Consider the following 27,704-nt stretch of genomic DNA (forward strand, 5'->3'; position numbering starts at 1 on the left):
AAATGCCTAATATTATTCTGTGACAAGTTGAAGGTATTTTTGTGCGTAATTCATAAAAGATAATTGCATTAATTTACCCACTCAATGACATAAAAAAGTTAGATGTTTTTCATTTTGATTTTTAACTTTCTGCTTTGCTCATTTTAAAATATTTGATAGGTTAACTGCTTTCTAAAGTCAGCCTAAAAAGTGAAAATCTATTTTTCTTTGAAGTTTATCCTCTATGTCACCACCACTGACAGAACTAAAAGAACCATAATAGACATTTTATGAATTCTTGTGAATTTTTTTATGGCTCAGAGTTTGGACATATTATTTCTGATAGACATGAGAGGAAAAGGAGTTACAGAAAATAATTCTTAAAATAAACAAACAAAAAGAGCTCTAAAAAGTGCGATTGCAGACATAGAATCTCATAGTGTAAGTAGTATGGGTTTGTGTATTTTTGTTTTGACACACTGCAAATTATGATCAAAACAAACAGCTTAGTTCATGTTACAAAGCAATAATGAATTCAGATGTTTTTGAAGACATGAAGGACTTTGCCTCTGTATTCTTTTTTTTTTTTTTTTTACAATAAGCTTATTGAAAAGATATGTCAATAAGTACATTTCAAAAATCTGTTTTCTTTCAATTATAGAGTTTAAGGTTTGCCAGATGACGACTTTGCTGTAAAGTCATTTAGGGTAACCTGTTCTGGTCAGCAGATAGAAATACATGAAAACAAGGACTGCTACAGTGAGATGAGGATGTTTCATCCTTAATGCTATCTTTTAATAATGGTACCTAACAATTTGCGAAGATTTATGTCATCATGCGAGAGATCCAGATTTGATTCTGATCTCTCACTCTTTTACTAGGATCAACCTGAACATGTTAGGTCTTAAACAGCTGAAGTGTTTGGCTTAATTTCAAGTGCATAGCTAATTCCATTAAATCAAGAGGCTCATTTGCAAGTCTTCTATTACAAATTCACAGCGGAATCATGATAAACTGGTAAAGGTATCAGCAAAATGTATATATGTTATATACATTGTTATATGTTATATACACTGTTATATGAAGGCCTATGAAAGATTTAAGGAGACAACACACAAAACTTTTACCCCCGAAACTTCCCCCAATCAATTTCCCATGAAATACAGAACCACTGAAATGAGGATTTTGGTCCTTACATTAAGGATTGATCTGGTGCTAAATTTTTTTTTTTTCCAGGGCAAATAAAAAAAGAAGCAATAATATTATTACTATAACAGAAGTTGCAAAATCACAGCATCCTAAACCTCACTCAAATATCAGTTTCCAAGAACTGTATAAGAGTAGAGCGAATGCTCACTATATGTAGAAGACTAACTTACATTTTTCTGAATTAACTCAGGGCAAAGATACTTGTACAGTATTTTCACCCTCAGAGAAGATGCAGATGTGGGTTTGTCTGCCCATGGACAAAATGTATTAATACTTTGTGGTAAACATATGAAGTGGGGCAGGTAATAAAATTGCCCACCAACTCTGATTAGGCTACATAATGGCATTTTATGCCATTTATGTTGACACAGAAAGAATGTTTCAAATTCCTCTGCATTCATCCAGACACAATTTGAAAAACTCTTTCAATATGTATTACACACCCAACCCAACCTTATGAACTCTTCAATATGCCATTTACTCTCAATGCTCCATAAATAAAGTCTAGAGAGGGAGTGGAGTGAAGCAATTTGCATTACATTATAGTACGTGAATCGGTAGGGTGATCAAAAATAATGAAGTTCATTTTTTTTTCTTACAAAAGCTATATAACCCCTATCTCTGAATAAGTTATCCAAATTCAAGATTAAATGTCTTTTGGAAAACACCAAATTAAACACAGATATCTGAGGTCAAAGACTGGATTATTTTTTTTTTCATTCAGAATTCTTTTCTCACATATTCTCCTATTTGTTACAGTTAAGGTAAAAAAGTAAAAGACTCACACCTACTCCTCCTGCAGATGATAATGTTTATGGAGAATGTGATTTCAACCAATGAGATTTGAAAGTTTAGTTCCTGGAAATGCCAGCATTGAGTCCAGATATGTTAGACATGTCCACAGATTTTAGCAGTGTTGACCATTCTTTTTACTTTGGTTCATCAGAACAGGAATTGAGAAGGAATTTTGGAAACTTCTTGGTCTTGCCTCTGACCAAAGCTGTAAGAACTGAAAAGTCATTCCTAGGATTCTATATTCCTCTCGTATTTTGTTGGACTTCCTGTTTAAAATGAAATATAGTACTGGCACTACCTCACAACACACCATTATGATTTTGACGCAACTTTCAGAATTAAAAGCAACCTAAAGCTAGGGCTGAGAGGCGTTGCCATACTGTCCAACCATATATTTCTTCAAATACCTGGAATTCTTATCAGGCCACTGAAACATTTTTCATGTTACTGGGGTGAGGTGAAAAAAAAAGATACAAGGATGTGTTTCTGTTTTGTTAGGAGACTTGCTTGTATGCCGACAGTATCATAAACTTCAGAATTGTATTGTCTTCCAGATCATGCTCCCCTGTATGCCAAATCATGATGCTACAAAGTGAACTCCATCTCTTTACTCAAAATAGTTTTCATCAATGTGTATTTATTAGTCAACCTGTGACTTTTTTCTCCCCTTTTAATCCTTATGACATTTGCCCCAATAGTTTTATATTCTTCACAAAATAATGGGAGATGATTTGAAGACAGCATGGTAAATGTACGGTATGGAAACATAAAATCACATCTGATACATGTGACTTGAGGTATTCTCCCCAAAACCTAAGGATAATCCTATTCTCTTGGTAGAGATTTTGCAGTTATAGAGATAACACTGATTGGAACTTGGAGAGACAGAAAAAACATTGTTTATGATAAAGGGTTGCGTAAAGGTTAAGTGATGTAAATGTTACAGCTTGTGCTTGATAACAAACAGCAGAAATCCCTGGCATATTCACAAATTCTACACCATGAATATTTTGTGTCAGATCCACTTAAGATCATATATTTTTTCCCAACAGCCTAATGCACAACTGAGAATGCAAATGATTCTTCAGCAGGTACTTGTAAGTTCCATCACTACTATCTGTCCCTTAGAACAAAGAGAAAAGAGCAAGGAGATTTGGAGAACTTTTTTGTTGCTGGGTTTTTGTTTTGGGGGTTATTTGTGGGGGGTTTTTTGTTTGGGGTTTTTGGTTTTTTAATACAGACATCAATGTACAATTACAAAATAAAAGGAATATACCTCAGTAAGTGGTTTGAGTAAGCACATGAAAATATGGATATTTATCTGACCCTCATCTAAATCTACAGAGATATCTGGAATCTTCTTTTTTCCATACTGCTTGATTCAGGTTGGGAGTTCAATACAGCTTCCTGAAATCTAACTCGTTCTTTTTCCCCATTGCTGCTGGGCTGTTGTCAGGAAAATCTTTCTCTGGTTTTGACCAGTATTTGTATTTTTAATGTGAGACAACTTTTCTCGCAATTACTGAAACTAGCACATTGAAATGAAAATTCAAGTTACAAAATGGAACTGATTCTTGGCAAAAATATTCACAATGCAATGTGATGGGCATAGGACCAGATGCAAGGAACATAACATGTCTGCTGTTTCACAGAAACTACCAGTTCTTTCTTTTTTTCTCCTCTCTCTGTAGTACAGCACTTCTACCATCTGCTCCTGTCATTAGTGCAAAGACAGCACCAACACGTTCAATTGCTGTGTTCTCTCTAACCTTTTGAAATAAGCTGTAATCACCTATAAAATGTGAAAATGTGAAAAGCCCTCACCCTGTCTTCTCTTATGATATCCTATTAGGGCTTTGAACAGGTCACAATTCAGGCATTATCATAAGTGCACTTCTGCCTGGATCCCTTTCTCTGGCATAACTTGCACGCTTGACATCAGGTTCCCCCCCCTGCGTCTGGTAGCTATGGCTCATTGCAACACTTATACTATCTTCCTCCTACCCCAGCTGGTTTCCCTTGCCTCACTTCCCCCTCCACTTCTTCGTCTATCCACAGCTCTGACTGGCAGCTCTATGACACTACATCGTACCATCAGGTTTCTCCTGCCTTTTGCTTGTGCCAAGCAAACAGGAATCTGGCTGCTTCTGCAGGTTCTAACAACTCCTTCTCTTCTGTCTGTCTTCCATACAATATGATTTCCTCCACCTTCTTCCTCAGCGTACTTATCTGATATTTTTGAGTAACAGGAGTGACTGATCTGTATGAGAAGAGCATACAGTTGATGTCTAGCCAACTCCTAAATACTAATATCAAATACTCTCAAATATTGTAACTTTAGTTAATAATCCAAGTAATTTTCATGGTTCTTCAGAGTTCTGAATTGTTTGCACATATTAGGTTGTCACAGCTAAAGTTAAAAAGATCTTGGGAGCTCCTGGTAATTTTTACAGATCCACATGCTCTGAATATATAGAAAAGCCAGACAGCATGTTTAAACTCAAGCAGCTGATAAGGAGATCTTATTCAAGTACCATTGTACAGAAAAGTCTGTGAATGTTGCCAAAAAAGCTCTGATATTCATAAAGGATCTAAGGAGATCCTTAACTAACGTGAGTTATTCACTTCACAGAGACTCCTACAGAAGAATAGTAGTTTTTGACTCTGCTTTTTGCAGAAGAAAACCACATTCCAATGGAAAAGCTAGCCAGACACACATAGGAGAAGAAACATTGTTTTTCAGAGCCTAACTGCTAAGAAAGAATAAATTTTCTCCAAGGAACTCATTTTAAATCATCCTGTGCAGAAAAGAAAATACATCTTATGTAAACTAAAACTTTACTAATTTTACTATATTTGTTTCTTGAGCTAAAGAAATTATACGATTCCAAACAATCACTAAAAACAATGTCTATTCTTTATCTGAAGATCTAAGAGATTTAAGAGGAGGTTATTAATTATTTTTTTTAGGTTACTTGGTATTTGGAATTTATTTTTTTATCAAATTATTGGACTGTCTGTTTATATGGTATACCTGTTACAATTCTTATCCAGATATTTTGCTAATAGTAGAGTATGATTACACCCTTCTCTTTTTTGATCTTTCAGCTTTTTATTATAGAGTCCTTTAAAATTCATCTGCAAAGTCTTCTAATTAACTTATTGTCAGTTCTTTATTTTTTAAATTGGCTCTCCTTCCTTATTTCTCTCAGTTTTTAAACACACATGCACTGTTGCAGGAGTTAGTCCCTCACATGTATTCCCAGGATGTGATTCTAAAACTCCACCAGTTTCCATTTTAACTGACAGTGTCGACAGTTTCAACTGCCTACTTGTTTGCTTCCTCCAGAATTATCCCTAGTCTTGCATTCAATCTGTACAGGCAAAACCCCTGAACAAACAAACAAAAAAATCCCATACAATTCAAATCCATGAAGCCTCAAACTCTGCTAAAGCTATCTTTTCCTAGGATGTTAGAAAAAAATTTATTGTTAGAAAACTTCTCTGTTTGATAATGGCTAGACAACAAAGAACTCTGATTGTTGCCTTAAATGCAAATATAAACACTCTTTGTGTGTGATGTCTTGCTGAAACTTCAGATTCTGCAACAGATATCATCTTATGTTATCATACCTGTTATTCAGCACACCTGAAACCATTGCTGTTAAAAAAGATCTGTCATTACATTTTACACTGAGAGCTCTCCTTTTCATTGATTCTTTTTATTGTTCATGAGAATAAAATCAGCATGACAAAACTGATCTTCCACCAAACTTTCTTTCTTTTTTCCAAGATTACAAGTGAGGTTTTAAAATCCATAGATCAAAAATTAAATTGGCAGGGAAATCACATAATTTCAGGTTGTGCAATAATTGGGATACGGTGTTTAATGGCAGCACCACAAGAACTCCATTTTTTTTCTGTGTGCAGTTCAAATCCTTCTATCCTCCCAGGGCCTCATGATGGCTCTCAGTATGAATCCAACAGCACTCAGGTAATAGGGATGATATCTAGGGTGCTGCTGGATACAAGGGCCATAATCTGGCCCTGTTTTGGAATATAAAATATATTACACAAATTCAGGAAATTTAAAAGTGATGTATTTTTGTTTTAATTCTTGTTTGGACATAATTTCTCCTCAATCCTAGAGCATTTACTTAGAGATTATCTTTTAAGGCACATTTTTAACACAGTAATTTGACTTTCCAGCAAATATGCTGGATGAAACCCAGGGAAATCTGTACTTTGTTTCCTACAGTATCACATTAAAGAGTGGTTAGAAAAAGAGAAAGGCACAAGGTGGCCAACAGTAAATAAAATGTAAGCACAAAGAAGAAAAATATTCTGATTACAATAAACTGTTCTGATTTTGCAAGGAAAACTGCTGTGGGAAATACTGGTGTATTTTCTGGGGTTTGGTGTCTCATTCAGAAAAATATGATGCAATTTGTAGAAATCAGTTAGGTTAAGATGGTGTACGTATCTCTACCCTCAGCAATTTCTCACCATTTTAAGAGTCTGCATCCTATATGGAGCTAAGCCATGATATTTCAAAGACACAAGTCTTTGCTGCAAAGTTATTCAGGGTATTAGTCATTAGGACACTCCTAAATATTATGTAAACCAAGATGAAATTCCCTGCCTGAGGTAACAGCAAATTCTTTGCTGTTTTCAGAAAGTCAGACAAACATTTCTGAAGTACAACTTGTATTAGAAAAAGACAAACTCACAAAGATTTCTCCTGAGCTGAGACATCATCCTCGTAATCCTCTTCCCTCTGGTTACATCCAAAGTAGACTTACATTTTTTTAAGATTTAGTTTGTTTTTACAGTGTGATGAGACATGCCAGTCTGGAAAATTAATGGAGTCAAAATGTGTTTGGATTTCTATTTCTCTGAAAGTTTAACCTTTTGCTGGCCAAAACTTTACCCATGTAAAACTTGGGGTGTGGATATTTGGCAGGGTTTTCAACTACCCTCATAGCTACAAAAGGGACATCAGGTGTTCAGAAATTCTTTACATATGACTAGTACAAATGCAAAAATCACCTTCACAACTCATACACATAGCCCTGAATTAGACCATTTAAAGAAAAGCAGCTGGCTTTGCAATGGTGAAGAGAATGGTATTGCTGTGTATCCTTCTGGATTCTAGATCAAAGGCACCCGACTCAGAGGAAGGGTAGGAAAGGGATTTCCTTTTAGGGAGTTGACGATAACAACCAAAACCATTAAAAAATGAGAGACCCTCTCCCTAAATCGATAGCAGTTTTGAGATTATAGGGATTAGTGAATTTTGGCTACCCTTGGCAGATACCAGGAAAAGTGTCTCCTTAGTACATTATTAGAATCACAGAATGATTTGAGTTGGAAGGGAATTTAAAGATCATGTAGTTCCAACCCACAAAGTAAAAGCCATTCAGTAAGCCTGAAGAGCAAAGGAGCCAGTCTACAGATTAGTTTGTTCTGGGCATACTGAATTTAGCTAGAATTCACAGTAGCTCCAGCCTTCCCCAGGTGCTACCACTGACTCACTTTGCAGACCAGCAGGAGCTAGTTTTCCAAAGACTGTAGGCAAATGGCTAAGGTTCACTCTGGCAAAATTCTCAGGCATTTAAAGGAGATATAATCTTAAGATATACCCCTTTCCTAGAGATATATTTTTTAGAGAGATGTTCTCTAGATAGCATTATAGCTTCCCTAGCAGCAGATTACAAAATTCTCAAATTTCACTTTGTCTACAAAATTCTGATAGTAGTCCTTATTCATCACATCTTTTCAGAGAACATCTGCCTGGTTGAACACACAGCCCAAATGGTATAGTGAAGGACAGACAAAACAACATGAGTTTAAACATATAATTTCAGCAATATACAGTTTAGCTATGCCTCACTGCCAAGATTGAATACATTTTATCTACTTTTTCAGGTAGCATACTGTAAAGAAAAGAACATTATCCCTAGTACAAAGAACATTAATGTCTTTGTCTATAAAAGCAATTTAGTATTCTAGATTCTTCCCAAGACGCAAACAAGTCCATGTGAATCTCTCAGGATCATAAACATGCTGTTGTTGTCATGAGTCAGGTACAGATTAGGCAGACTATGTTAGTCAAATAACCTTGGATACCTGTTTTCTGAATTATGGCATGAGCATTACTGAAACATATTATCAGCGTGTATAATTGTAGTGTTGTTGGTTGTTTTTTTTCTCTTCATTTCACTCCATTGTGCTTCCACAGATATTCCAGTCATTTGCAGGGAGGTGCCTAATTTTAAGTATAACTCATGAATAGTTGTTGAAAATATGCAGATCTTAAATATCCAAACATAATTTACATGATGCATTTATGCCCCATAACCAGCAGTGTTAGGTGTTGATTAGATTTGATTAAGAAGTCCCAATACCAGCAAACAGAAGGAAGCACATTAGTCAGGCCTGTTGAGACAAACTTTGTGGGACACCCTCAGAAGCTGCTGCACACACTGCCCATCTGTGATGAATCTGGGATGTTCTAACAACAATGACATTTGTCTTTGAGTGACCAATCACCATCACTTCCTTGTATGCTCTTATCAGAATTGTTTGTTTCACAAGGTATCTAATGCATCTTTCTGAGTCTGGTTTTTATAAAATGTCAATGTATGGCCTTCAGAGCAAGAAAAGCTGACTACACCTGAGCAACTGAAAAATAATGGGCCATTCTTAAAGTTATACTAGATTTAATACTTGGAAAATTCTCATTGGATTGTGCAAAACACACACACCCATGCCCCTCCTCCTACTACTACCACTATTACTATTTTTTCAGTGTTTTCCCCTCAGTGGAATGAACTATCATAAAGCTACAACAGCAATAGCAAAATATGATGTATAGTTAGTCACCAAAGGCCATGCTTTGTCTGCCATCTTTGACTGTAGGTAAAACCAGTCTCTAGTCCCAACAGGAACTTGCTAATTCCACATTGCAAAAGTTTTTCTTTCCCAAAACATGGTAGCAACTTCTAAACTGATTACTGAGAATCCTGCCTGGAATGTCCTTCCCTTCCAGGACTGGACACTGCTTGGGAGAGCACCAGCAGACATACACTAGGGTTCCCGCCTCCAGCTGAGCCACAGGAACAACTGTGGTACAGTGCAAGTCCATTAAGAAGATATGTCGCTCAGTTTAGCAGTAGATGCAGTGTTTAAATGCTAAATTAGGTGCTGCAGTGCTTAATATCAATTAACTAGTCAATGTACCTTCTTAGGCAGTTAATTGAGATTAATTATTTAGTATTTACTGTCTCTCCCTAAGCCTACAGGAGAGCAAAAAGCTAAATCTTAGGCTATTTTACAATGGGAGCAAACATTTTCAGAAAAGCTTGTCAAGAATAATACAACTGAATCTTCCCCAAGCAAACAGCTCTGAACTGGGAAAAAAAAAAAAAAAGAAAAAGCCAAACCTGTCTTGATTAATATTCACATAACTTTAAATAAGGGTAAGTAGCAATAAGCCTTTTCATCAGTAGAATTCAAATTGTCTTTCAAAGGAGATAAGAATCACTAATTGGCATACTGAATGAGGTCAAGCAGCTTGCCTTAATTCACCTAAAAGGCCAGCAAGCAAGCAAGCCAAGCACAGAGTTTAGTTTTCTTTGGATGCAGTCCAATGGCCCAATCATTAGGCAATGCCACCTTGATTTGTCTTAACAAACTGACTTTCTTACAATCCCAGTCACAACCAGTTTCCCCCCAGAATTATATAACTTCATCCACATTTCCAGCAGGACTTAAAGCAGGTATATGTGCAAAACTAGCTTCAACCTAATCTGATCATACCTTCAAAAATAACTTTTTGTTAAAAAATCTAAGAATTAAAAACTTTCCCAAGTAAACTCTTTGGGAAGTTATAATTATTTATAACTTTTAATACTACAGCTTTTAGAATAATTTAAGAATAATTTAATATTTTTAACTTATTGAATGAAAAGCCTTGTAATCAACCCAGGCTGTCAAGAAGACAGGCTATGTCACATGAAGGAATTTTCTTTCATAAAACACTGCCCAAACTGCTGCAGATTTGCTTGTCTGTAGATGTTAATGATAGCAAATGTCAACTTAAAAATATTTCTCTGCCTTAAACCTGCAGATGCCAAAATGTGCTTAAATAAAATGAGAGCTCTGAAAAGAAGGTAACAATTTTAAATACCCAAACCCAGATTACTTTCATTGAGGATCTGGGAAAGACATGTAGTGTACATAAAAACACTGATTAAAGTTGAGAGGTACCAAAAATGGCCTCATCATATCTCACTTTTAAAAATTAAAACTTTTTCATAAAAATAATTCAAGCCTTCCCCAGTTGAGGTCATACTGCATTCACAAGATTCCACACAGTGAGTTGACTAGTTTCTCATCTCTTCAGCTTTACAATTATAAGGTATAACCACTAGAATATATTGCAGTTATGGAAATGCAATCTGTTCCCTCCTAATGGCAAAACCATTTAGAAGCAGAAAGAAGGTAGTTCCATACGACAGGGAGATCATTTGGACCAGGTGGAAAAATTGCTTAAATCGCTTGAGTTAATACGACAAACATATTTACATGACCTTAGTAAAGCTGCCTAAAGTTATCTTCATTAGAATTTGAATTTATTTGGTTTTGACAGAAACAGTAGGTATGATGTTAGTCATGCAAGAGGAGGCCATCAAAACCTATGATAATATACATTCTGCTCCTGTTTGGAGCTTTCAAAAAGCTTTGACCAAGTCTTATCTAACCAACACCTCTTCTTTGCAGAGCCATGTTAAAAAGTTGTTTTCCCTTGTAGACCATTTGGTAAGATCTGCAGCACAGGTAACTTAAACATCCACTCTTCTTCCTTCCTCGTGAACTTCCCTCAAGCTACAAATATTTAATTTAAATTATTAAATTATTCAGTTAAATTATTTTTATAATTTAATAATTTATTGATCCAGATTTTTAGGCTGAAATAATGAAAAATTACTAATCAAAATTTTCTTTCAGCAAGAAATTTTAAAAAGATGAACTTTTGTTTGCATTTGGAGTTAAAAGATTAAAAAAAAAAAAAGTTCAGCTGTTAAGAGCTGTCCATGGGTCATAAATTCATTTTCCAGCTATTTTTCTCCATGGATGCATTTAAAGTACTTTTTAGAGCTTCTAAATGCTTACTTGATTTGTTAAGGAACATGAAACCTTTGCTACCACTCAGGCAGAAGAAATCATTTTGCTTATTTAAATCTCTGTTCATACCCATGGGATCTAGTAAAGGTCTGCCTGGACATGAGTAATTCCCCAAATCAGAGGTGAATGCATTAAAAATTCTGGGCTTAGAAAGGACCTAAATGTGAACTTTCAATTCCTTTTATTTGACTAGTGAAACATATATCATGATGTCTTTTTAATATTTCCTGAAAACTTTTCAAACTGAAACCTCCTGGGTGAGGGAAGGAAGTGCCACTGGCAGGGGTACAATTCTTGCAAATGGTAGAAATGATAAGGCTGGTTTGCAACTTTTAAGATTGAAAATAAACAAAACTTCCTAAGGAGGGCAAAGAACCAAGAACGCTTCCCAAGCAGCTCCTATAATTTGTAGAACATTGTTTTCTTTACCTCCAACTTGGACCACAATCGCATGCATGCGAGTATTAAGTTCACTTCATCAAGGAATGCTAATTTGAAGACACTGGATGCTACTGTCCAGACTTGAAAGACATCCATAGAGGCAGCTCAGGAAACATAGCTAGGATACTAATGTAAAGAGGAACATGCCAAGCATTTCAAATATAAATAAAAAAAGTAGAAGAAATAAAACATCCTTTGACAGATAACACAAGAGTATCGGATTTAGAGAACAACTGTACCAGTCAGACAACAATTCTAGGAAAGCACGGCTCAAACTGTATTTCCTATTATGCAAGAACAGGTGCAATTATAAATAAACAGTACTTTTCCCTATAGTGATTAAAACATTTGTTTTTCTATCACAAAGCCAAAGAAAGTAAACAAACCCACTTTTAATGCAATATGTAGGTATGACTTTACTGTGCCAATAAATTTTCAGTTTCCTTTTAAGATCACAAATGTAAGACATAAAAAATGCAAATTTCACTATAATTTATCTAAAATAGTTTGAGCCACAAGTGTTGAGGGGGAAAAAAAGCATTTTTTCCACAGCTTTTAATGTCAGTGATGTCCTGTGTACACAGCTGGTTGAATAATGAACTATGCCTGTGAATAATTACCCCATCATTGATCTCTTTTCAGCAGCCCAAATTGTCTCCCTTTAATGAACTTCTGATTCAGCTTTAAATAGAAAAAGCAATGTGAATTATTTTCCAGATGGAACGTGAGGATATTTTTATGGGCTGATGCTGAAAGAACCCAAAATGTCTCAACATGTTTACAGAAAAGATGCTTATCCTCTGAGAATACTGAACAGGGGCTGGAGAAAAAAAAGGAAGTTACGTCCAGATAGAAATACTCATGTACTTTTTAAAATTGCCCTGTTCTTCCTTGCAAGACATTTCAAGGCAATTTACTACTGGACAAAAACCAATGCATTTACTCCTGAATCAGAAAGCTACCACAAAGCAGAAGATGTGCAGTTAGTTTCCGCAGTAGCTTAACTACTAACTTGTTTGGTGTTCAGCCCTTTATCCAGCCTGTATCACAGGTAAAAAGAAAACCTCATTAATTTTTCTGCTCTGAAGTTGTTGATAGTTGATTACCTGTCTTACTATTCTTCCTTTGAAGTATTCGTATTTTCCCACTCAGCCTGACGGTCTGTACGATTCCTATTCTGAGGGGCATTCTGAGGGCCCCATCAGGCACTACAGGAGGTATGTACCTATCTTCTGCAGCTGAGGACTCTGCAAAGTATTTACATTTGACAGGTGGTGGTTGACTTTTGTGAGTCCTTACACACACATTTGTGAAGTCTACATAATAACAGCTATGTTGATCTTTACACGTATCAGGCTGCCAATAGTATGATCCCAGCATTTTCATTTCCATACTCCTATATTATTATTGAACTACATAACTACTGAGCTACCTACAGTATTGGTTAGACATTGACTGGAGAGATGCAAAGAAAAGCTAAGCAGAAGTAGCATTATTCTTTACTTCTCTATATATCCATCCTGGTAATGATTACTAACAAGCCCATATTTCTGGAAGTCCTAATTTACAAGTAGACCTGTCCTAAACATCTGGAAAATGATTCTGTAACAACCCCAGGATATAGCAGTCATTACTGAGTGTTAATGTACTGGTGACCTTGCAGTGGTCAGTGTTATGCAATTATTCAGTTTTGCTTGCATTTCCCTTCATAGTTAAAGCATTTTCACTGTGATGCTATATCAAGACTTCTGACAGTAAATCAGTAGATGTACTTGATCTCTAATTTTTTCAAATGGCATTAAGCAGGTTTTTTCACAAAATAACTTAGAAAATATGATCCCAACCATTTTTTTATATTAGGTGACCTCAGCTCTTGGCTAAGGCCAGTGATATACCCCAAACCAAACCATTACACAGAAATGAAGCTTTCTTTGATTTGCATTTTATTCATATGTTAGAACTTCTAGAAAATTGTCTCTTACTGCTCTTTAGTCCCTCACTTAGGTCTGAATAGCAGGACAGTAAGGACAAAAAGAGTAACAGTTAGTGATAGGAAGCATAAGTGGGTGGCTCTGCATCAGGCTACAGTGAGAGTATACTAGTTCATATACTAGAGGATTGATGAGCTATGCTTATTGCTGAATCCTGAAGGCTCCATAACTTCATGATGAGGGATACTATCAAGTGGCCTTTTGCAAATTTTCTGGTCAATTTATGTTAACAGATGTTTAGGGTCAAGATTACATGACTTCAGCATGACAGGAACTGAAAAGCTACTTATACTACTGGATCATGTAAATTGTTAAACCCAATGTCTGTAAACACCTATTGTATCTAAGGGATATAGCATACATTTGTGTCCTACAATTTTTCCTTGTCTATCTTGATCAGCAACATGAAGAAAATAATGTAGATTTCAGTTGTTCATAATTAGTCCCATGTCTATATTTTGGGATACGTTTATAAAGAAAACATTAGTGTATCCATCCAACTGTGATTATGTCAGGTAAACTTCACAAAAGATTGATCTTCACAGAGACCTTACAGAGATGTTTGAGAACTCATCCTATTGGAAATGGTGTAAGGGGGTGTTGTTTCGTGATTGTTTTTTACCCCAGTAACACAAGTACTAATGGGAAAGCATTTTACAGAGGATCCCCATGTGGTCATTCACTGTTTTTTAGTTCAGACTTACAAACTAGCTGAACTAATGGCTCCTCTCAGATTCACAGGGCTATCTCCTCTTTCTCTGTTTTCTTGGTCTGAAGTGGGCGTCTTAGCTCAGGTGCAACCTCAAAAATCTGTGCCTAGTTTCAAAGTTCAAACTCATATATTCTCCCAATGGAATAGTAAAAGGAAGTGCAGTGACGACAACAGTATCCCGATAAGTCCACACTAAATTCAAACACTGTTTACCTAGAGTGACACAGGGGTGTCCCTACACTCTCCACAGCATTTCTAACTCTAGTAGCATGGTTCAGAAACTCCCAAGCTGCTGACTTAGGCCTAATAGGATTTACTAATACCATACAAGCTGTTTTTGGATTTGCTGGCCCTGGAAAAAAAATACAGCCACTTCTATGAAGGGCTAAATTAATAAGCTTATGAAGCCTAAACAAGGAAGCCTAAATTAATAAGCTTAAACTTAAACTAACTTAAACTTCACCCATCTCTGCCTGGTTTTGTCTGCACTTACCAACAATATACACCTCATCTAAACAGCTCATGGATAATGATGATTATATATTACATATTGTCATATCTTATATGAGAGTATCTAAGCACTAAAAGAATTGGCACTTCGTGAAATTTTGTATAATCTAGATTTTCTTCAAATATCGTTTTACTAAACTAGCATCCAAGTGGATGACAAGTCACTTCTTTGACATCACACATTGTCTTACAGCTGAAAAATTGCAGCACTGAGTAAAACAGATTACATTTAGCTGTTATTCTCAGAAGTGATGTAGAATTACTTTACTTCACGTTTCACAATCCTTTACATAGAAATCCTTTCCACTGTGTCCCTCGCTTTAGGGCACAGTCTCTCAATATGTATATGCAAAAATTATTATCTTGGAGGATATTTGTATATTGCACAGAGGACCCATTCCTTCATTTATATATATTCGTGCACTCAGAAAGCTGAGAAACAGTGAAAGGAAAATTGATTTCTTCTAAATTTTACAGTGGTGTTTCCCTACAGCAAAGATGTGTTTTGAAAGGGTGAATGTTTCATTTTAAATGGTTCCTGATCTCAAGGCATCAGTTAGATACACATTCACAATTCCACCTGCATTATCTGGACAGTGCACACTTGCTTCCTTCTGAATTCAGGTAACTTCTTTTTCTAGCTCTACCTTATGCTGAAAGCCAAGCTTGAGAATTTATACCAAACAACTGAAATTAACAATCCCCCTGTTTTCTGTGACATGCCTTTTCAATATGAAAATAAAGATCAAATATTTCAGACTCTCTTTTTTCTCTAAGAGATCACCTGGCCTTATCAGCTTATATAACGAGCATTTGTGGCATATGATAATGACTTATTTTATTTGGAATGAGGATATGAAAAACATTTTTTATAAAGAGCCAAGGTTAAGAATGTTTTATTCAAGTAAATATTGAACACATTCCTAGGAAGAGCCCTTCAGGTCTGAAATAGGTTCAAGAACGGTTACTTAACAGTCTGAAGAACAAGTAACTCTAAGTTTCTATTTTGTATGAGAAATGTCAAGAGACAGATTGGACCTTGATCACATGATAGCTAATGCTTTTGGGTTTTTTGGTCTTAGGGTTTTCTGATGGAGGGAGAAACCTAGCTAGTGAGGAATACTTCGCAGGAGTTAAATAAACCCAGAAGTTACATCAGTTACTCAGATGTTCTTATTTGGCTGTTTTTATATAAAAATCAATAGTCAAAGGGGAGCCCAAGCCAAAATTCTTGTTCAGAGCAGCACAGAGACAAGGAAACACCAAATCCTGAGATTCTCAGTGAGATTCAGAGACCACGCTTCTGATGAATGCAGGTGAAATTTTGTCCCAGGATTCTTTTGCTCTTTGTTTTCAGACAAATGTAACTCTGGATCTAGATTTCATTGCTTCCTGGCAAGATCTGGGAAACCTACTGAATATTGGGCAGATTACAGGACTAAGACTCCAGCTCTGCAGTCCAAGTCTTGCCTTTAAAATGAAGCAAACCAAATATACAAACACACTAATGTACAACTGTAGGCTCCTTCTAGAAAACAAAGCATACTTCCACAAAAACAGTCTTTTGCAAGTTTCACATCTCTGTTCTCAAAATCCCCACCTGTATCTTTGCAACCTACTTTTTTTTCTGCCTCCCTTAGCACTGAAGATTTCCCAATTTCTTCCATAGCAAGTACACATGTCAATAACACCTGACAGCATTAAGCAGTTGTTTCTAAATGGTATCAGCCAAATAGAATGGCACGTTGCTGGCACGATTCAGCATACACATCCAATGACATCTCACCCAATATACATGTCTATAAGTGCCCTTCTTTTGATCACTGAGTTTAGATAGTACTAATATCACTCATACTATACATGGAAGACCTTTGCTCAGTCAAAGCTCTCTATCCCTTTTAGTCAGTACAGTGACTATTCAGCTCTAGTTCACGCTTCTCTGTCAGTGTTTATCAGAGAGGAAGAACTGAGACAGTTCAAGTCAGACTACACAACTTGAGTTTTCATCGTGTTCCAAAGTGGTGTGCAAGTGCTTTCCAAGATGTGGAAAGAAATGGGAGTATACACTTTCTCAGCCTTTTCTACAGACTAGCTTTTTGTCCTCCTCACTCACTAGTCTTTTGTGAAGCTGAGTGTCTAACTCCGAGCATATGAGTTCTGCAAAGCCACAACACTCTTTAAACATAGACATGGCTAGAGTGAATACTTTAGTCCTCCTGAAAAACTTTCCTTTCGCAAAGAAAAAGCTGGCCTGTCTTACAGTCAGTAGGTTCTACTAGAGTGGGATAAGAAGCTGGGATGCCCTCACTAAGTATGAGTAGCTGGTGCACCACACATTTTTCTAGAAGAAGCAAAGTACATCTTTAAGGTGATACATTAAGAACAACATGGCAGTAACAGAAACACCAGTGTGAGAGGACCCAGGAGCAGAAAAGTTTTTTCAGTACTTTAGGTGTCAAAACCAAGTGCATTTATTTGCAGTTAGTTTGACTCAAAGACACATAACAGAAAAAGTGCTGTTCTGTATATGATTTTTAAATAAAGCTGTAATTCATTAGTGCCATTTGAATTGAAGAGAGGAAAGCTGGCAGAGAAGCACACAAATTCTATCAAGTGGGTTGTAATCTAAAGCAAGTGTGAAATCCTCTAACACTTCATTGCTCACAGTGAGGGCCTGAAGAAAAGTTATAATCACAGCAGGTCCTAAACCAAATGCATCCCTTCCTTACAGTTAATTTCCTGAGACCCACACCAAAGCATGGAACAAAGGATGTGTATTGAGACTCCAAGTCTTACACGAGGCCTAGGATCCTTGGAGTGTTTTATTGCAGACATATACATCTGTAGATGGTGGATGGATTCAATAAAGCCAGCTGTCATTTATTCTCTTACTATTTGTTAATACACTTTAAAATAGCCCAGCCTCTCTCTTAGAAGGCTGTGGTCTGTCGCTGTAATATGATTTCATTCTGAAGCAGTTTTGTAAAAGCATAATGCTGGTTGATCTAAACTTAAATGATGACATTAAACATTCAGCTGGTCCAACTGGTCTTGGAATTCTGATGAAATAATTTCCAAAGCCCTACAAATATTCAAGCACACTTGCACATTTGCACATTCTTAGTCTCTTGAGTGGCTGAGCCAGTGCCCTATTAAATTAACAGTAGCTTTTCTGTTCAGTTCGGTTGACTTCAGATCAGACCACAGAATATGACTAATCCATTTCATGCGGACACTTGTTAAAGGATCAGGGCACAGCAAGAGACAAGGTACAATCAGCAGAAAAAAGCTGTTGAAAGAACATCCATTCAGAAGGTCTGGATCTTCAGCTAGGTTACTTATTATACCAATGCAAATGTCCACAGAGATAGGTGAGCTGGGGATCTGGCCTATCAGCTACCTATTTTCCATAGACATTGAAGACAGAATGACAGGAGCTGCTTCTTCCCAAATTCAGAGACACAAGCTTTTGAAAGCATGTGCTTTCTGAAAGAACAGTGTATTGTGTCCTGATTTAAACAGACTAGATTCTATGAAATTCTAGAATAACTGTGACCACTTTTGGCTTTAAACTCGCAAAATCCAAACAAAAGTTGTAAGCTTACTTAGGTAAAATGCAAATTACTTCTATATGGCTCTGATACAGTGAGCACACTTCATGCATGGAATGGCATTTACCACAGGAATAATAAAACATGAACTCATATTTATTATACAAACATAATTCTATACTATTAATGTAAAATGTAAAAATTATATAAAACACAAACACAGATTTTACTACATGAAACTGCATTTAAAATATCAGACCCTTGAACATTAGTAAAGTGGGTAATCAAGAAAACAAACAAAAAAATTCTTGGTTGAATTTAAATAGTTTTATTTATGTGACCACAAGTTATTTCAGGGGTCTGCCTCATTTACTGTATGGGTGATCTCTATTTAGCTAAGCAGCTATCAGATATTTTATTTACACTTGGTTCTTAGAGCTTGGTTTCAACCAGTCTTCTGAAGTCAGAGCTACTAAATTCAGTGGGGACTTCTTTGCTCCTACAATGTGATTAGTTCACAGGGAAGGTAAAGGGATATTACACCCATAAAATTAATAATAACAATAGAAACAAATATTCATGTTGGCAACTGAGTGCAAAACCACTAGTACTTTGGATAATACAGGAATCCCACTTCAGCATATCTGCAGCCTGATTTTTCGGAGAATACAACTTATTTCATGATCCGTATAATCAACATTCTGACAAATTAAGCAAACTGAAATTCATGTCCCTGCTTCAAAGCAAAGTAGTATAATTTTTCAACTAATCAGTTCTGTAAAAGAAAATTGGACAAAAGTCTGTTAGCAAATCAAAGTTAATGAACAAGTTTGGGTTTTTTTTCCTGAAATAGAAAAGCAGTAAAGAACATTTTAAATCTCAAGTCTGTCTGTGCTTTAATCTAACAAAAGAGCTTCTTAGGGTAGAAAATTCTAAAAACGCTTTAAATATGAGAACTTCAATGCCCTAAATATGGGCATCTGCGCTGTTTATAATGATGGAAAATATCCAGGTATTCTTTGGGTTAAGCCTTAGAGCACTTTAGAGTGCATTTATGATAATCCACTGTGAAAGTCTGGGTTTCCACTGGCATGAGAAACAAATGCAGACCACAATCTTTTACTTGAGGAACAAAGCATCAGTTTGTATTATATTTAGGTTAAAAGTATCCCTGGAAGTGGTGATAGTCACATGAAGCAAGTCAGCTGAAAGGAGCGGTAGTAAGCTTTATAAATTGTTCTTTATTTTTTTTCAGTCATAGGAATATGAAGTAACATTTCTGATACAGAAAGAAACCTTAATGTATGCAAGGAAATGAAATATAAGGAAATGCTGGCAAGATCTGATCCTTTATTGGAGTAAATGTTACTTGAGCTTTCTGAGAGAATACTTCAGTAAGCACTGTATTTTATGCAGCTGTTTCTCCTGTGAATTACCGTATTAACACTAACATTTTTACTATTTCTTTTTTAAGCTGAGCTGGGCTCTTCCCCATTCTTTCATGCCTTCAGAGTTATAACTACTTGGCTGAAAAAAAAAAAAAAAAAGGTAGTTTCAGTTCCTTTTTAAACTGCTTTCCACTCATAAAAATGGTAAAGCAGACAAGATGAACAAGGAAGAACAGAATAAAGTAGGCGAGCTTGATGCCCTCTCATTTTAAAACACAGTGACTGAACCAGGGTCCTAATTTGACATTAAACTCATTATTAAGGGTGTAAAAATCTCCCAAAGACTTCCTGACAAGCAAAATTTAGCCTACAAATTTGCAAGCTTTTCTGCAAACATTATTCATGTCAAAAGTCCCGCTTTTTAAATTCCAACCTAAACTTCTGCTTTTTTTTTTTATTTATTTAAAGATGGAGTTAAACTTCCTTTCCCTCCATAGTTCTGCAGAATTTCAGTGCAGACAGGACTCTTGATATTCCATAGTTTTGCAACGAAATATAAAAGATGCTAGAGCTTTTCAGACTTTGCAATACTGGTTTTGACAAATTACAGTACTGTTTTTCAGATAATCATGCTGCAACCTCAGCATTTCTACATTCCTGCAGAAATTCATTTTAACACTGAAACCGTGAGCCCTGCACACTCAGACATTTCAGTAAGGCATGTGTATTTTATAGTGTCATATATCACAGGAAATTTAAGGAAACCATCCACATACAAAATACAAACACTCTTTGTTAGGTAGACTCCCTAGTGGAACAAGTTATTTGAAAGATTTTTTTTTGCTTTGATCCTTTAAAACAAAGACAGATAGCTGGTGGCAGCTGTTTATAAACTCATGCACTACAAGCATGCTGTGCTGAATATAAAGCATCTCAGCTATCATTTGAGAGAAATTATAGGCAGCGCTGCCTCTAACCCGCACTCTGTAAATGGTACCAATTTCATGCATGCAGGCATGGTGAAATTAAGAAAAATGAACTTCTGGGGGAAGTTAATTCAACAATAACCAAAATGGTTGGTTTTACCTGCAGGCTTCATAACTTTAATATCTTTCTAGAAGTTACCATGTAAATAAAAACATATTCAAGTTATTGTCTAGGTAGATACTGATTGACTACTACAGCTCAACTAGCTAGCAGATACGTCAGCATGTGATTTGCTCCTAAGCAAGCAACACAGCAACACAGTCCTTCCCTTGTTCTTGCACTGTCTACATGGAATACCTGCCAAAGAACTAAGGTAGACTATACGCTGTCAAAGCTTAGTAACTTAAAATTGCTTTAACACACTGCGTGTATCAGAATGTATTCAGAGGATGCCCAACTCTTTCAAATTCCTTGAGACAATATGACAACCCTAACTATTCTATGATTCTATGACTCTTATGTGTGTCCCATATGTAGAGCTGACTTCATTCAGCAGAGTACTGCAAAGGAAGTAGACAGTGTTATGATTGAATCCCAAAAGACTGACAGAAGCAGTAGCTGGTTGTTATTTATGATTCCTGGCATGGCAACAAAGAATACTGGAGTATACTGAGATAAACAATACATTTTTGAGATTCTGGGACATGATAATAACAAGATTTGCAAAAGACATGGCAAAAACATGTCTAAAAAATAAAAAAGAGTAAAAAGAAACAGAGGAAGTTTGGAAGACACCCAATTTAAATTAAAAAAAAAAAAAAAGGCATTCCATCAAGTGCTAGCTAAAGGGAGTGAGAGACTGCTTCTAAGCCATGTCAGCGAGCACAAAGAGCTTTTTTCTTCCCCTAAAAGACAATGCAAAGAAAAAATGATGAGAATGAGAGAGGAGACTGCAGGCCTTTGGGCTTTCTTCACCTCAAATATTGATTCTCTGAATAACCCTCTAAAGAATTGTGGGATCCCAGTGTGGTTCTGTATAAATACCGTAAACATCCACAAGGCCATGTTTAGGACTCAGGGATTACTTTTCTATGCAGGGACAAATCTCAAATTCATCATTACATGGATAACAATACAGAATTGTAAGGAGAAAGGAAAGAGAAGTAGTTTACACACAAACTAATTGTCTTATGCTTTCTTTTCAAAGTGAAAAAATGAATGGGAAGATATGTGTCCCTTGCAGGGATCTGAGTGTAGTAGATCACCGGAGCACAGCTCAGGAGCATCAGCAAAATGAAGCAAATTAATTCTATTGTATATTCTCCATCACAGAATTAAACTCTGACTAGGTACATAAGCAGGAGAAGTGTTTCTTATTGTTCCTATTAGTACAGGGTGAAAAAGAGTCTGTGTTGTGGTGTTTAGGGGTCTGAACAGTAATTGGATGTTAATGAGAAAGCCAGTTAGTCATACAGATCATACTTTTAGCTATCAAATTTAGTTATGAGACTATGTTCACTATTTTCTTAGTATTGTTTTCCTATTTACTGTAATTGTCACACAGTTCCAGTGTGAATTAAGGGTGGTTAACCCTTGGAACGGCACAGGCAGAAAGAAGGTACAAGCTGATCTTATTAGAACAGTTTGAAACAGAGAAAAACTTAAAACTCTGCTCTGTAGAAAAACACGTTTATATGCTTCATTTGTAAGAGAAAAAGCAAAATAAAAGCAAGATCTCCAGGAGTAAGGGATTGAAGTTTATATCGGTACTATTATGACAGCACCAAAATCTGTACTTTAAAAGAGCCTCCCAGACATGGTTTGTATGGGGGATGAAGTTGTGGAAATTTTACATAATTTCTAGGCCCTATAAATATACATGTATGGAATATTACCATAACAGAGTATTTATGGTAAATGAGCATTAAAAAAAAAGGTGTATCATTCTAGCATGTTTGAATTTTCCACAAATGCTGAGAATGGAGACCTTACATTAAGCTAGACGTCTTTTTGACAGACATTTTAATACATAACAGTTCTTAAATCTATAACTGCATAACACAGAATTGACTAAAAGAGTAAAATAGAACACAGTAAAAATAAAAGTTGTCATCATCCTTCTAAAATTCCTTACACCTTTAGTCTTGTTATTTTACCGAATTCTCAAGGCAGCTGAATTTGAAAATCAAAGTCCTCCCTCTTTAGCTATTTCATACGTTCTGCTTGTCAGCTTATTTTAACTGTTAAGTATAATGAGCAAATTATGCTCCGAAGATCTGAATATAGAGGATGTCAGTTACATTCCACAGAAGAGGGCACTCAGAGATGGGCACAAGCTCAGCATGTTTCCCCCTTCCAGAAAGCCTTCTGTTCCAAGGCATAGCAGTTGGACAGCTGCTGACAATGTGGAGTAGATAGAATCACAAAATCAGCTAAATTGGAAAAAACCTTTAAGTTCATCCATTACCCCAGGACTGCAAAGTCTACCACTAAACCATGCCACTAGTGGCTAGATGGTTAATATTTCCAGGGATGGTGACTCCACCACTTCCCTGGGAAGCCTGTTCAAGTGCCTGACTACCCTTTTGGTAAATAAATTTTTCCTAATATGGGGTGCAGTATAGATGAAGTATAATGTAGATTAGCAATTTACCTATAAGCAACGCTGAACTCTTGAGTGAAAATGGTGTTTTTTGGTTCCAGGATACATTACAACTGCAAAATACTACAGAAAAGTACCGCTAAGAAATCAGGCCCAAGCTCTTCCATACTCAGAAATTTTAGACTGATAAATTCCCTTGATGACTGAGTTCACATGAATGTGTACTGAAGTTCAATGCTTTGTCATCAGCATATTTGAAAATACACATGTGCGAGTGAGTGTTCATGTGGATGGATGGATGGATGGATGGATGGATGGATGGATGGATGGATGGTTAAGGAGAGAGAGACAGTTGGTACACATATATAAACATACACGCTTACGCTTGCACCACTCCCATACATACTTTGAATTCTTCCTACAGAAATTCAGCCATATAACAAGACAATTTGGGATTCTGAGTAAGATTCTATGTATACCCAAAATAATGATTCACCTGTTCAGAATTTTTTTTTTTTATTTCTATAAATAAAACTACTTCAGCAAAGCATTTGACACAGTCTCCCACAGCATCCTCGCAGCTAAATTGAGGCAGTGTGGGCTGGATGATTGGGTAGTGAGGTGGACTGTGAACTGGCTGAAGGAGAGAAGCCAGAGAGTTGTAGTCTATGGGGCGGAGTCTAGTTGGAGGCCTGTATCTAGTGGAGTTCCTCAAGGGTCGGTACTGGGACCAGTATTATTTAATATATTAATCAACGATTTAGATGAGGGAATTGAGTGTACTATCAGCAAGTTTGCTGATAACACTAAGCTGGGAGGAGTGGCTGACAAGCCAGAAGGCTGTGCTGCCATCCAGCGAGACCTGGACAGGCTGGAGAGTTGGGCAGGGAGTAACTTGATGAACTATAACAAGGGAAAGTGTAGAGTCCTGCATCTGGGCAGGAACAACCCCAGGTTCCAGTATAGGTTGGGGAACGACCTGTTAGAGAGCAGTGTAGGGGAGAGGGACCTGGCGGTCCTGGTGGACCACAGGGTGACCATGAGCCGACACTGTGCCCTTGTGGCCAAGAAGGCCAATGTCATCCTGGGGTGTATTAGAAGGGGGGTGGTTAGTAGGTCGAGAGAGGTCCTCCTTCCCCTCTACTCAGCTCTGGTGAGACCTCATCTGGAATATTGTGTCCAGTTCTGGGCCCCTCAGTTCAAGAAGGACAGGGACCTGCTGGAGAGAGTCCAGCACAGGGCAACTAAGATGATTAAGGGAGTGGAGCATCTCCCTTATGAGGAAAGCCTGAGGGAGCTGGGTCTCTATAGTTTGGAGAAGAGGAGACTGAGGGGTGACCTTATTAGTGTATATAAATATATAAAGGGGGAGTGTCATGAGGAGGGAGCCAGGCTCTTCTCAGTGGCAAACAATGATAGGACAAGGGGCAATGGGTACAAACTGGAACACAAGAGGTTCCACTTAAACTTGAGAAGAAACTTCTTCTCAGTGAGGGTGACAAAACACTGGAACAGGCTGCCCAGGGAGGTTGTGGAATCTCCTTCTCTGGAGACATTCAAAACCCGCCTGGACACGTTCCTGTGTAACCTTATCTAGGTGTTCCTGCTCTGGCAGGGGGATTGGACCAGATGATCTTTTGAGGTCCCTTCCAATCTCTAACATACTGTGATACTGTGATAACTCTGCTCTCATTGAAGCCTGCAATTTAGAAGACTTCCTACAGGACTGATAAATAAATGTTTCTGGGTGCTGCGTTTGTATCTCCTGCAAGGCTGAATAACAGCAATTGTTATTGAGCAGGGTTTTTATTTTATGTGACTAATTCACTTTTTTATGTAAGAAAATACTTAATCTTACTGCCTTCTGAAAGAGAAGCAAAAAAATCCTCCTTTCAAAGCCGCACTGAAACTCAGAGGAAAGGGTGAATTCAGATCCTATTTGTGTGAGGATTCTTCTTCATCCTTCTTTCTAAATAAAAACAATGAAACAGCTATTTATCCTAGAGACTCTTTGTTTCAAAAGAGCCAGTCTAATTTTCTGAAAATGGACACACTTTCTTTGCTTTCACTTTGCTATGCACGACACAGTAGGAAGGCAAAATAGTTTAGGGAATTTCCTGTTACTGCTGTGAGTGCCAGGTATGACCACAATTTCTGAGCTGTCCTTAAGTCGTAAGTCTAGACCAGCTCCAGTAATAAGCATGGAAATTTTTCTGTCACCTGAAAAAAGCCATTTTATGCATATGTTTTTCCACACATAAAATAAATTAAAAAAAAAAAGAAAAGAAACAATTACACCCTACGGTGACAGTGTTGATGGGAATGGGAGTTAGCTGAACCTTTGAAATGTCTTGGACCAAGTACAAACACTACAAAACTTGATCCCAAGAAGAGACCAGCAAAGCCAGGTATTTGCTTGGGCTCCTCACAAAAATTCTATGGCTAGTTATTAGTTGAAACACAACACGGCTGCATCTTGACAGACTGCATAGTGTGTGCAGAACTCTTTTTATGCCTGTCACTTTGTGCTGCATTCATCTTTTAACAAAGGTGCAATGACTATTCAGTGCATTCAGGGTGAAAGAGGATGACAGGATCCTGTGGTAAGTCATTAGAAGATAAAGAACAAAAAAGGACAATATAAGAGGTGATCTCTTATTTTTCTGTTTCAGGAAGGGTTTATATGGTGTGAACATCTGAGATCCTGACTCACACTTAGTCTATCACAACAGTGGTCTGCCTCAGATTTCAGTAATCATCTCTTGAATTTTATTTCCATTTACAGCAGAGGGTGATGACTGTTAAAACTCTACCTTGACAAGCCAAAGCTTGGCAAGTGTGGGCCATAAAGAAAAAAAAAACAAAACAAAAATATCTGTCAAAGGCAGAACATTTTCCAAATTATACCTTCATAAAGACAGCATAAATCCATCTACATGTCCCATGGTTTTCTGATAAAATCTTGGGTCCAACTATTTGTCCTACCTTACCTGCTTCCAATAAGCTGAAGCTTCATCCACTCAAATATTTCTACGCATCTCATGATAAAAGGATCCACTTATAGAAATTCAGACTTATCTCATAGTTACACTGAACAAGAATAGACAATTTAAAATCACTGGATGAAAAAAATATACAGTGAAGCTGAATTGTCATTTTGTAATGTATGTTATTCAAACTGGTTTTTAATTATAATTTCACCTGATTTTTACAAGGGAAACTCTCTTAATGACCACATGCATTTCAGTATTGAAGTTAGATCAGGAGAATGGACAAAGAGAAGAAGAAAGTTTTCCTTACCATTTACCCCAGAGGATGCAAACAAAATGTAGTACAGGTTATGTTTTTCTCTTGCAAGGTACAAGTTTGTTAAATTAGCACATGAAGTTAGTTTCAACCTATAAGTCTCCTTATGCTAAGAAAAAAGCCAAAACCCATAGGAGTATTGTTGCCAACTCTGTTATCCCTGTTTATCTGTTTATCTGTTTATCTCTGTGATCTCTGATTTATTCTATCAATATCAAAGCTTTGATTTTGCCATCCAGACACAAATCTTTATGACTCCATGATCCTTATTAAGTTAATTCCAACTGCATATATTCTATGATTCTATGACTGCTAAAATAAATAAGTCTGAAAGCTACATCATCAAGATTGGCACATGTGGCCTTTGAACTTTGAGAGCAAATGTTAAGCCATACAGACAGAAAAATCAAACTGAAAAATCAAAAACACCTCAATGTATGTTGTCTGGAGAACAGGAGGCATTGCAGTTCAGGAAATTGCAACAGGTAGCATGCAAATAGAAAGGAAATCTAGGGTGATGCAACATGGAAAAGGTGCCAAATAAGATTTAAAATGAAGATAAACATGGGAAGCACTAAACAGACAACACAAAAATATTGTAAACTGTGGAAGGAGAAAGTTTAAGAGAGTTATTCCCTTTTGTTAGAGAAGAATATGGTAGAATGGTCATTCTTCAGAATCAAGGGAATATAAGAAAAACTATACAATTTCAGAAAACAAACAGAATTTTTCCGTATAGCCTAGATAGAAATTTAAATCTGAAATAACTATACTCAAATCGGGGACATGAAAGAAAGGGACTGGCAGACAGAATAAACAGAAAAATAAGGTCAGGAAATGATGTGAACTATTATTTCTACATTTCCCATTTATAAGCCATGGTTTTGGAGGATTTTCATAGTTGTTGCTTCTGAAGGAAATGGCCAGCTGAGAAATGGGTGTTTTCTTTGAAACACTTTTAATCAACCCACCACACACCTAAATATTATAAGCTAAGTACAGACAGATAAAAATCATAACATTTACAGTGTATAACCTAAAGAAACAAGGACTGTAAGCAATTGGACAAGGTACTTCCTGGAATGATATCAGAGTTCTTTTCGA

General features: G+C 36.6%; 1 long non-coding RNA gene across 1 annotated transcript in view; it reads right to left on the reverse strand.

Annotated features, from left to right (window-relative positions):
• The window catches only part of LOC133213881 (uncharacterized), a 247,161-nt gene that overhangs the window by 82,080 nt on the left and 137,377 nt on the right, over positions 1–27,704 (reverse strand). Inside the window, exon 3 of the long non-coding RNA XR_009725924.1 lies at positions 11,602–11,693. This is a non-coding gene — a long non-coding RNA (uncharacterized LOC133213881). The remainder of the gene's footprint in view (positions 1–11,601; positions 11,694–27,704) is intronic.

Source organism: Neopsephotus bourkii, unplaced genomic scaffold (genome assembly GCF_033783945.1).
Source record: "Neopsephotus bourkii isolate Nb327-2 ecotype Australia unplaced genomic scaffold, CSIRO-AGI_Nbou_v1 NB_855, whole genome shotgun sequence".
Taxonomy (NCBI): domain Eukaryota; kingdom Metazoa; phylum Chordata; class Aves; order Psittaciformes; family Psittacidae; genus Neopsephotus; species Neopsephotus bourkii.